General features: G+C 42.3%; 1 protein-coding gene across 4 annotated transcripts in view; it reads left to right on the top strand.

Moving 5' to 3' along the window:
* PLA2G7 (phospholipase A2 group VII) overlaps positions 1-11,936 on the top strand; it is a 49,006-nt gene that overhangs the window by 2,181 nt on the left and 34,889 nt on the right. For 2 of the 4 annotated variants that reach the window (XM_055079514.1, XM_055079513.1), the window contains exon 1: positions 3,165-3,275. The exons of the other annotated variants lie outside the window; for them this stretch is intronic. The gene's annotated coding sequence lies outside the window, so the exon portion shown is untranslated. Of the gene's footprint in view, positions 1-3,164; positions 3,276-11,936 lie in introns of those variants that run through there. 4 annotated transcript variants of the gene reach the window in all.

The following is an 11,936-nucleotide window of genomic DNA, read 5'->3' as shown; positions in this document are numbered from 1 at the left end:
TTTGTAGATTTTCTGATGATGCCCATTCTAACTGGTGTGAGGTGATACCTCATTGTAGTTTTGATTTGCATTTCTCTAATAATTAGTGATGTTGAGCAGCTTTTCATGTGCCTCTTGGCCATCTGGATGTCTTCTTTGTAGAAATGTCTATTTAAGTCTTCTGCCCATTTTTTGATTGAGTTGTTTTTTTAATATTGAGCTGCATGAGCTATTTATATATTTTGGAGATTAAGCCTTTGTCCGTTGATTCGTTTGCAAATATTTTCTCCCATTCTGAGGGTTGTCTTTTTGTCTTGTTTATAGTTTCCTTTGCTCTGCAAAAGCTTTTAAGTTTAATTAGGTCCCATTTGTTTATTTTTGTTTTTATTTCCATCACTGGAGGAGGTCGGTCAAAAGAGATCTTGCTGTGATTTATGTCAAAGAGTGTTCTATCTATGTTTTCCTCTAAGAGTTTTATCATGTCCAGTCTTACATTTAGGTCTTTAATCCATTCTGAGTTTATTTTTCTATATGGTATTAGGGAGTGTTCTAATTTCATTCTTTTGCATGTAGCTGTCCAGTTTTCCCAGCATCACTTATTGAAGAGACTGTCTTTTCTTCATCATATATGCTTGCTTCCTTTGTCATAGATTAGTTGACCATAGGTGCATGGGTTTATCTCTGGCTTTCCATCTTGTTCCATTGATCTATATTTCTGTTTTTGAACAGAAAATATAGACTATATAAGGACTATAAGACACTGTTGAAAGAAATCAAAGATGACACAAACAGATGGAGAGATATACAAGCTACAGTAATCAAGGCAATACGGTGTGGCACAAAAACAGAAATATAGATCAATGGAACAATCTGTTTTCGGATGGAATGCCCTATAAATATCAACTAAATCTATCTGGTCTATTGTGTCATTTAAAGCTTGTGTTTCCTTATTAATTTTCTTTCTGGATGATCTGTCCAGTGGTGTAAGTGAAGTGTTAAAGTCCCCCACTATTGTTGTGTTACTGTCGATTTCCTCTTTTATAGCTGTTAGCAGTTGCCTTATGTATTGAGGTGCTTCTATGTTGGGTGCATATATATTTATAATTGTTACATCTTCTTGAATTGATCCCGTGATCATTGATCATTATGTAGTGTCCTTCCTTGTCTCTTATAACATTCTTTATTTTAAAGTCTATTTTATCTGATATGAGTATTCCTACTCCAGCTTTCCTCTGATTTCCATTTGCATGGAATATATCTTTCCATCCCCTCACTTTCAGTCTGTATGTGTCCCTAGGTCTGAAGTGGGTCTCTTGTAGACAGCATATATAAGGGTCTTGTTTTTGTATCCATTCAGCCAGTCTGTGTCTTTTGGTTGGAGCATTAAATCCATTCATGTTTAAGGTAATTATTGATATGCATGTTCCTATTACCATTTTCTTAATTATTTGAGGTTTGTCTTTCTAGGTCCTTTTCTTCTCTTGTGTTTCCCTCTTAGAGAAGTTCCTTTAGCATTTGTTGTATAGCTGGTTTGGTGGTGCTGAATTCCCTTAGCTTTTGCTTGCCTGTAAAGCTTTTGATTTCTCCATGGACTCTGAATGAGATCCTTGCCGGGTAGAGTAATCTTGGTTGTAGGTTCTTCCCTTTCATCACTTTAAGTATATCATGCCACCCCCTTCTGGCTTGTAGCGTTTCTGCTGAGAAATCAGCTGTTAACCTTATGGGAGTTCCCTTGTATGTTATTTGTTGTTTTTCCCCTGTTGCTTTTACTATTTTTCCTGTGTCTTTAATTTTTGTCAATTTAATTACCATGTGTCTTGGCGTGTTTCTCCTTGGGTTTATCCTGCCTGGGACTCTCTGTGCTTCCTGGATTTGGGTGGCTATTTTCTTTCCCATGTTAGGGAAGTTTTCAACTATAATCTCTTCAAATATTTTCTTGGGTCCTTTCTCTCTCACTTCTCTTTCTGGGACCCCTATCATGCGAATGTTGGTGCATTTAATGTTGTCCCAGAGGTCTCTTAGGCTGGCTTCATTTCTTTTCATTCTTTTTTCTTTATTCTGTTCCACGGCAGTGAATTCCACCATTCTGTCTTCCAGGTCACTTACCCATTCTTCTGCCTCAGTTATTCTGCTATTGATTCCTTGTAGTGTCAAGCTACCTGATGGGAGGGACTGGTGGTGGGTAGAGCTGTGTGTTGCTCTGGTGGGCAGAGCTCAGTAAAACTTTAATTCACTTGTCTGCTGATGGGTGGGGCTGGGTTTCTTCCCTGTTGGTTGTTTGGCCTGAGGCCACCCAGCACTGGAGCCTACCCGGATCTTTGGTGGGGCTAATGGCGGACTCTGGGAGGGCTTACGCCAAGGAGTACTTCCCAGAACTTCTGGTGCCAGTGTCCTTGTCCCCATGGTGAGCCACAGCCACCCCCCGCCTCTGCAGGAAACCCTTCAACACTAGCAGCTAAGTGTGGTTCAGTCTCTTATGGGATCACTGCTCTTTCCCCCTGGGTCCTGATGCACACACTACTTTGTGTGTGCCCTCCAAGAGTGGAGTCTCCGTTTCCCCCAGTCCTGTCGAAGTCCTGCAATCAAATCCCACTAGCCTTCAAAGTCTGATTCTCTAGGAATTCCTCCTCTAGTTGCCGACCCCCGGGTTGGGAAGCCTGACGTGAGCCTCAGAACCTTCACTCCAGTGGGTGGAGTTTGTGGTATAACTGTTCTCCAGTTTGTGAGTCACCCACCCAGTGGTTATGGGATTTGATTTTGTTGTGATTGCGCCCCTCCTACCATCTCATTGTGGCTTCTCCTTTGTCTTTGGATGTGGGGTATCTTTTTGGGGGAGTTCCATTGTCTTCCTGTCAGTGATTGTTCAGCAGTTAGTTGTGATTCCGGTGCTCTCACAGGAGGGAGTGAGTGCCCTTCCTTCTACTCCGCCATCTTGAACCAATCTGGATATTGTTTTTTGTTTGTTTGTTTGTTTTGTTGGGGTTTTTTTGTTTTGTGGTACATGGGCCTCTTACTGTTGCTTCCTGTCGATGATTGTTCATCAGTTAGTTGTGATTCCAGGGCTCTCGCCAGAGGGAGTGGGCACATGTCCTTCTACTCCGCCATCTTGAACCAATCCCCAACTGCTTATTCTTTGTGATTAAATATGAGGTGAGGTGACCAGCTCCCCCAAGCAGAGTGAGTGACAAGGTAACATTCTGCACGGTCTGAGCCATGGCAGCACTCAGGATCCCGCCAGCACGGAAGTCCTGCTGACTGCGGCTCGGGGATGGCCTTCTGGCCGCCAGGAGGCACAGGTGAGCTGCCAGCACCCACTGATTTCCTCGGGGACAGTGTTCTAGCGGCCCTGCCGAAGCTGGTGAGAGAGCTACAGACTTGGCTCCCTCTGGCTGCTGCGTCTGATCTCAGGTAACCTCGGCCTGCAGCGGCTTGAGGCAAGATTTCGGTTCCCGCCAGAGACTGAAGTCAGGCGGGGGCAGTGAGCTCTGAATCTTAGCCACTAGACCAGTGGCCAGTGACAAGCCCCTGTCCTGTGTGGCTTTGCAGAGAATGAATTTCCACAGAGAAACGGAAAGTAGTGAAACAAGCAAAGTGTTTATTAGGAGGAAAAAAGAGTACGTGTGGATGCACACACAGGCGGCCTCAGAGACAGAGTTGCGCCTTCATGGTAGTTTGAATCTACTCATATGGGGCATTTCTTCTGGGTTTCCCTTGGCCAATCACCTTGCTTTGCCTGGTTCTGAGTCCGTATTTGGGTTATCTCAGGGCCCTCCCATGTGCGCGTGGGCATTTTTTAGCCAAGATGGATTCTAGCAAAGAGGCCTATGGGTAGGTTGACACTGCTCCCTTTTTGACCTCCAAGGAGACTTTCTGCGCATGTATAGACGGGAAGGTCTCCTTGACCTCTAGAATGAAAAATATGTGGTCTCTTATCTGGGCAGGGCTTAGCTCCTCCTCCTCTTCCTCTTAGAGTATCTGTCCACAGGGGACAGACTTCAGCAGTTCAGCCTGGGGCCCATCTATCTCCTGCCTCACTTCCACTTGTCACACGTGGGCACTGAACGTTGGCTCCCCTTCCCAGACATTTGTGCAGGAGCTGCTGCCGTGGCTGGGGAGGTGATTTACAGTTGAGAAATCCACACTGAGGTGTGAAAGGGCACCCCGAGGAGTTTCCTGCAAGCAGAGCCCTGGGCAGCTGGTTCCTCACTTCCCCTCCACTGTGTGTCTATGCCCTTCGCACATCAACTGTGGGAAATACGTGTTCCATCACCCAGCTAGGTTTGTGGTCCCATACAATTTACCACCTTCTTTGAGGCTCTCAGAATAGAGCATCAAGGAAAGTGCCAGCTGGGTGCCTGGGCAACTGGAATGAGCCTGGGAATGTCAGCTGGAGTTAGGAATCTGGATATTTCCTGGAAAGGAAGATGATCCTGAGGTTATTTACACCTTGGCTCATCTTAAGCCTGAATTTTTTTTCAAGACCCTTTGATAATCGGCTTGACGGACTTCTTGACACATTGAGAAATTTCCATAAAAGTGAAGCATTGAAGAGAAAGTAACGAGTGAAGAGAAACTGAAGGGGAACATTTAGCTCTAAAATCATACTATTCCAGAATTTCCAGAATTTTGAGGAAGCTTTGTAGTTTGAAGGGATGGGCCGTGTGTTCTTACTGCCTTTCTCTATGAAGCCTTGTCTTGTCTTGTCACTTTGCTCCACATTACAGGAGTGACTCACAACACACTAATAGACACAGTCTAATATATATAGGCTTGTAGTTTAAAAAAATAAATGTAGCCGTTGAAGAGAAAGAAAAAAATCTACTATACAAATAGGTACCAGTTGAATTAAGTGAGCTAGTTGATTCCTAGTACAAGCTTCATTCATTCCTTCAATGACTTCAAGAAATCTTTATTGAGCACCTACAATGTGCCAGGCGTTGAGTCTAGCACTGTGAGTAGGGCAGATGCGTTCTCTGTTCTCATGGAGTTCACATTCTATATAAAACTGAGGGATGAGCAAGGTCAATTCAGAAAGGACTAGATGTCTTGAAGAAAAGGAAACAGAGTGCTGTGATAGAGTATTGTGGAATGTGTGTGTGTGTGTGTGTGTGTGTGTGTGTGTGTGTGTGTTTTATGTGCAGTTGGGAGGAGCCCGGCCTCTTGGATTGGGTTTTGAAGAGAGACTTTTCTGAGAGGTGGCTTTGGGAAGAGCCCCCAGAAGATGGGCAGGCAGCCCTGGTGAAGGGAACCACAGGAACACAGTGCTGGGAAGAAGCTTGACGTGTTCAAGTCACAACTGGAGGGAAGTGTGTCTGGAGCAGGTGAGGGAGGAGGGCATCAGAGGCTTGAGGTTGAGGGACGGGGGTCCAGGTCATGTAGAGATTTGGAGGCTGAGGTAAACAGTCTGGACTTCTGTTTCAAATGCAGTGGATAACCTAGAGCAGAGGCGTGACTTGATAGATTTACATTTTTCTCAGGGGTTCCTCTGGGTGCCCTGTGGGGGATGGATTATAGGGCGAGGAGAGGAGAGGTGAGGAAATCAGCACCAGGGTTATTTATTATGGGGACATGGCGGAGGGTGGGAGCAGTAGGTGGGCATAAGCTGTGTTTCCGGGCAGAATGGCAAGTCAATGTTTCTCTCTCAAATTTCCCATCTCCATAATGAGATGACATTGCTACATCTGCCCCACTCATCTTGTAAAAAGAAATAAGCTAATGACTATGCTCTTTAAAGTAATGCAAGATTTTACTATTCTAATTTGCTAATATGATGCTACTTTGAATTCCCCGTGCTTCATTTGCAAAAATTTTATAATAATCTCGATGTCTTTTTCTTTATTCTTTTCAATAAATATAGTTTATTATACATAAAAAAATATTTTGCTCTGCTCAGAGCATTGGAAAACCTTAACCAAGAGTTACTAATAAAACACACCGTCGTAGAATGCAGGGAAATTAATGCTAACGTAATAGCCGGCTTACTTTTCTTTTCCTCTTCCATCAAAAATTTTAATGTGGAATAAAAAGTAGTTCATTAAACTTTGATGTTCACCATTAAGTAAAATTCAGAAATGAGCGATGGGTGATCAAGAGGCACAAACTTCCAGTTATAAAATAAATAAGCTCTGGGGATATTATGTACAGCATAGTGATTATAATTAACAATCCTGTATTGTATAGCCAGCTTACTTTTAAAATTTGAATGTGATCAGATAAAATTCAAAATAGAAGCTGGAAACTGGAACTTTTTTTTTTTAGTTAGCAGATTTGCCTTTGTCCTGGATATGGCTGGGTACGGATATCTGTGTGTGCAAAGATGTTGCTAATTGGAAATCTATATGTGGCAGCAGAATTTCTGGAGGGGGCTGGGAACTAGAGTTGAATAGGATTTTTTCCCTTAGGGAAGCATCCTTTCTCTGAGGAAACTCTTGAACTTTCCCTAGTTGACCTCTGACTCAATTTTAAGAGGGCAGGCAAGAGTTTTGAAGTTGTTTACCAACTAGGGTAGGACTGACCTTCTCAGTGGGCCAGACAGATACCTGCCACAGTGAGGCAGCCCTGCTTCTCCTTCCTGCCTCATTTTGACATGCAACTTACTAGAAGGAGATGCCTCTGTTTAGAAGAAAATAGAAGCCCTTCCTCATTTTTTTTTTTTTTTTTTTTGCGGTACGCGGGCCTCTCACCGCTGTGGCCTCTCCCGCTGCAGAGCACAGGCTCCGGACGCGCAGGCCCAGCGGCCCTGGCTCACGGCCCCAGCCGCTCCACAGCATGTGGCATCCTCCCGGACCGGGGCACGAACCCGCGTCGCGTCCCCTGCATCGGCAGGCGGATTCTCAACCACTGCGCCACCAGGGAAGCCCAGCCCTTCCTCATTTACATCGTGTGCAGTGGAAGATGCAGTTCTTAGTGACTTAATGGTCGCCCAGTTATCTTCCCTTGTCAGACCCCATTAATTATTTGTTGGTCAGTGCGTCTGAATTTCAGCTTGAAGTGGCCAGGCTGGTGATTCAAATTGCAGACAAAATGTGACTGTAATTCTAGAATTTGTACACTTTCTCTCCTGCCATATTTACCATCATAGTCCCTTAGGGATGGGGGTGTTTAGGGCATCTTTAAGAGAGAGGTTACTGTTTCTCCTGGAGGCCACAAATCTATTCTGTTTGACGTATATAATGCTTTGAAATACTGAATTAGGTGCTCTTTAAAAATCAGTCGGTTTTACACACAAATATGGTTTTCCAGCTTTACTGGACCTGGTAACATGGAGCTCTCATTCCAACTTGGCAGCAATTAACTGGTTTCAGAATGGAATAAATATTTCTTTATTATTAAACAAGAATATGGTTTCACCTGCATCCCTTTATACCAAGGTTTCTCAGTCTCGGCATTATTTATATTTTGAGCCATATATGTCTATGCTGTGGGTCTGTCCTATGCATTGGAGGGTGTTTAGTGGCATCCCTGGCCTCTGCCCACCAGGTGCCAAGTAGCAGTGGCCTCCAAGTTATAGCAACCAAAAATGCCTCCGGACATTGCCAAATGTCATCTGGGGAACAAACTTGCCCTAGTTAAGAATTACTGCTGTAAGATAATGTTCTAGTTGCCCTTTAGCCTGTTTCAGAATGAAGTAAATATTTTTTCTTTATCAAACAAGGATATAGTTGCTTAAAAACATTGCTTATAGAAAAATGTATGAGGTCACATCTAATTATGAACAGGAGTTTTTAATACTTCCTGAGCAGGGGAGGGAATGGATATAAAGTAACAGACATTTGGACTGTCAAAATTACATTTTTCTGTAATTTTTGAATTTTTAAACGACTATGCAACATCAATGTAAAATAACAACAAAGGATACTGCAAGTAAAAAAAATAGTAATAAATTGCTTAGAAATCATGGATGGAAGATTGACAATCTACTGCTTCATGCTACTGTAAAATATCTGTAGCAGAAGATTTTATCTTCTTCCTCAATTACTGTTTGGTATTGGGTCCATTTTGAGATATATAAGCCACCTTCTATGACTTTAGTTGAAAGTAAATTGGCCTATTTGCTCTCTGTTCCCTTTCTGTAACTTTATATGCTCTGCATTAGTTTTCCTTTGCTGCTGCAACAATTTATCACAAATGTATTGGCTTAAAGCAACACACATTTATTATCTGACAATTCTGTAGGCAAGAAGTCTAACATGGCCTCACTGGGCCAAGATTAATGTGTTTTTAGGGCTGTATTCCTTTCTGGAGGCTCCAGGGAGAATCTGTCTCCTTACCTTTTCCAGATTTTAGAGATCTCCCATATTCCTTGGACCTTCCTGCATCTTCAAAGCCAGCGATGATGGGTTGAATGTTGACATTTCATCACCCTGACCTTCTTTTCTGCCAACCTCTCACTTTTAAGGACGCTTGTGATGACACTGGGCCCACCTGGATAATCCAGGATAATCTCCCTATTTTAAAGTCAACTATTTAGCAACCTTAATTCTACCTGCAACCTTAATTCCCCTTTGCCATGTAACCTAACATATTCAGAGGTTCTGGGGATTAGGATGTGGGCATTTTTTGCAGGGAGAAGAGTATCATTATTTTGTCTGCCATACCCTCTCATTCTAAAAGGGAAACAGGAAGAATTTGACAGAGTACTGATACTTATGAAGAGCATTTTCTTTCCTCTTTACCAGTGACAGAAGAGTTAAGACGCATGCATGCCCTAATCTCTGGCCAGAACTTCTCAGAGTTATTCATCAGCTCTTGACAGATATTCTGGACTTGAGAGTGGACATTTCACCTGTTTTGGTTTTTTTTTATGTGGACCATTTTTAAAGTCTTTACTGAGTTTGTTACAATATTGCTTCTGTTTTATGTTTTGTTTTGTTTTTGGTTTTTGGCCCCAAGGCATGTGGGATATTAGCTCCCCTACCAGGGATTGAACCCTCACCCCCTGCATCAGAAAGCTAAGTCTTAATCACTGGACCACCAGGGAAGTCCCTCACCTGTTGTTTTGGTTTGCCTTTTGTTTCAAAAAGGGAAATAATGCCTGATGAGAATTTAACAGTGACAGACGGAAAATAGGATTACCACAGGTCATGGTGGTATATGGAGATCTCAGCTGAGAGGTAAAAGAACAAGTAGGAAATGGTGGTTTCAGCAGCAGACATGAAATCCACAGAAGAAAGGCAAAGATTATACCCACTTTCAAATGGATTTAAATAGAATGTGTTCTCTGAGCTCTCGATTAAAGATCTTGATCTACCAGGATGATATTTGATTTAGTGGTCCAGGAGCCAAAATTGAAGAAAATGATTTTCAGGCTTTACTATTTTAAAAATTGTTGATTTTTTGCAATAAGCATTCTCATTGATTTAAAATATTGGAAAAGAAAAGTAGAAAGAAGGATAAAAATTTACCTTTAGTTTCTAACTATACAAAGCTCCGTAAAGGAGATAAACTTTGTAAACACTTGTATCTCTTTTTATTTTGTTTCTCCTTGTTCTTGTTCCCTTCTCCTCTCCCGACCCCCTCGTTCTCCTCCTCCCCCTCCTCCTGGTTCCTCTTTTCTTTTAGGCATCTGGGATCACAGATAATTCTCTTAATTCTCTATATACCATTTTGCTTAATATTAAACGTAAACACTTTTCATGGTCATACAAACTCTTCTTAAATATCCTCTTTAAATATTTCTTATTAGTAAAGCAATACATTTTATTGGAAAAAATGTGAAAAATTATGGGGAAAAAAGCACCCATAATTCCACCACCCTTATTACTTAATATTACTTAATAGTCTTTTCAGTATGAATTTTTACCTGGCAATTTTATATTCTTTTTTTAAAATTAAAATTACATCGTAAACAGTTTCCTAAATCATAAAGAACTATTTTGTAAATATCATGTTAATAACTGAATATAATCCCATCGATGATATTCTCTTATTGTTTGACATCTGTAGGGTTTTCATTTGTGTTGTATATGTGTGTTGGCTATTCTGGAGTTGGAATAAATGCTGTAGGGCATTACATTTTTAGGGTTTTACTTCCCCGGGTATAAGATTTGTGTGTGTGTGTGCTGATCTCAGAAATGTAGTGAAAAGTTCAAAGGATATGGACAATTGAAGTCTTGCCAAGTTGCCATCCAAAAATCAGGTACTTATTTATACCCGCACTAGAATTGCTAGCTTTGCTTTGGTAAATTTGGCAGTGTTAAAGAATAGGCAAGACCTGTGTTCCCGGCTTTTTGTTTACTAGTTATTGCTCTGTCTGTCCGGTTACATCTTTCTCCAAGAAAAGATTGTATTGGCTAGTGGTGGTGGTAATGGATTTTCATACGTTATGATTATGAAGACTGCTGTGTCAAGGGTTTTAGTGTTGTCACCTTGGATTCTCTGTTCTAAATGTCCAAAGTCAATATTAGACTTTTCAGGGTCCTAGTTCTTCAACGTAAATACATTTCTAACTAAGTTGTATCCCGTGGTTGAGAAAAAGGCACTTTTCTGCAGAAAGAGAACTTGGAGACATAAAAGACTTCTTATGAATTATTCCTCTGTGTTCAGATTCAAGAGCCTCATGGTCATCCTCCCAGAGATCTTAATGACCATCAGAAGGTAAAAGGAGCCAGTGTCCCAGCAAACCAGTGACTTGCAGCCAATTATAGTAGTTCTTTTTTCAGAAAAGCAAGAAGCTCTGATTTCCTTTTAGCAACATGGGAAATGTTTGGTCATATTTACCTAAAATGTGTAATTCTTCTGTAGAAGATGGGTGGCTGCTTATAATAAAATCACATTAAAAAAAAAAAGCTTACCTAAGAAATAAAGCTAGAGAAATTAATCAGAAACCAGAGGAATGTGTTGTTAAGGATCCCCCTCCTTATGTACATAGAACTATGAGAAATTTTAAAAGATGAAGAGTACTGGACCTTTAGCAGAAGAAGCTTCATTCTATTGGGGGGAAAATGGAAAAGAACCCCTACATGGGGTTTTGTATGCTTATGGTAGAAGCCAGCCATACCTTCAGCACTTAGTACTCGGCACATGGTGCTTATAGGTGTTTGAATGGGTGGAAGGGTGAATGGATGGTCAGGTGGATAGGCTGTTGTGGCGATATACACTGCGGGAAAAGTCAGCACCATTAGAGAGGAACACACAGTCCTGTGGGCATTGTGGGGAAGGGTGGGGCTTCAGGCTCCAGAAAGCAGCAAGGGCATCGTGGGAAGACCCCCAACTAGATGAACTGGAGAATAAGATGAAAGGCAAATGTGGTGATGCATACATATAACACATTGAATGCATTGATGAAGAATTCACATATCTTTGCAAACCTAACAAACAAAGACTATGTATACTGTTAGATACACCCGCCTGCTTAGCAAGAAGGCTCAGAGTTACAGTTATCTGCCTTAAAGTAGATAATTTTCAACCCTGATTCTTTCTGAGGGCGTGGTTTTGTCCCATCTCCTAGGTAAGACAGACCCCTGCCTGTGCCTGCTTGCCCTTTATGTAGCCCAGTGGTTCCCAACTGGGGGCAGTTCTCCCCTCCCCAGAGGACACTTGGCAATGTCTGGAGATATTTTTGCTTGTCACAAGTTAAGGGAGAGGGTGCTGCTACTGGCATCTGGTGAGAAGAGGCCAGGGAAGCTGCTCAACATCCTATGATGCACAGAGCAGCCGTCACAACCAGGAATTACCACGTCCCAAGTGTCAGCGGTGCCAAGGATGAGAAACCCCATGGAGTCTGAGCCTGCACCACTGGCCCCGCCTTGGAAATGCGGGAGGACACAGTCACCGGCTTTCAGATCTCTGGGCTCTTTCCTTTCTCGGGATGTAGTCTTGAGAAGCTAATCTACTTTGCTTCAAATGGAGCTAATGTGGTTCCTGGGGAAGAAGGGAAAGGGGGACTCATTGAGGGTTGATGGTTGGGCTCTGTGCTGGCATTTTCTCACCTCATCAACCCTACAAGATAGGGACTG

This window comes from Physeter macrocephalus, chromosome 18 (genome assembly GCF_002837175.3).
Source record: "Physeter macrocephalus isolate SW-GA chromosome 18, ASM283717v5, whole genome shotgun sequence".
NCBI lineage: Eukaryota > Metazoa > Chordata > Mammalia > Artiodactyla > Physeteridae > Physeter > Physeter macrocephalus.
The sequence above is the reverse complement of the archived record's forward strand: the minus strand, read 5'-3'. Positions and strand labels throughout refer to the sequence as shown.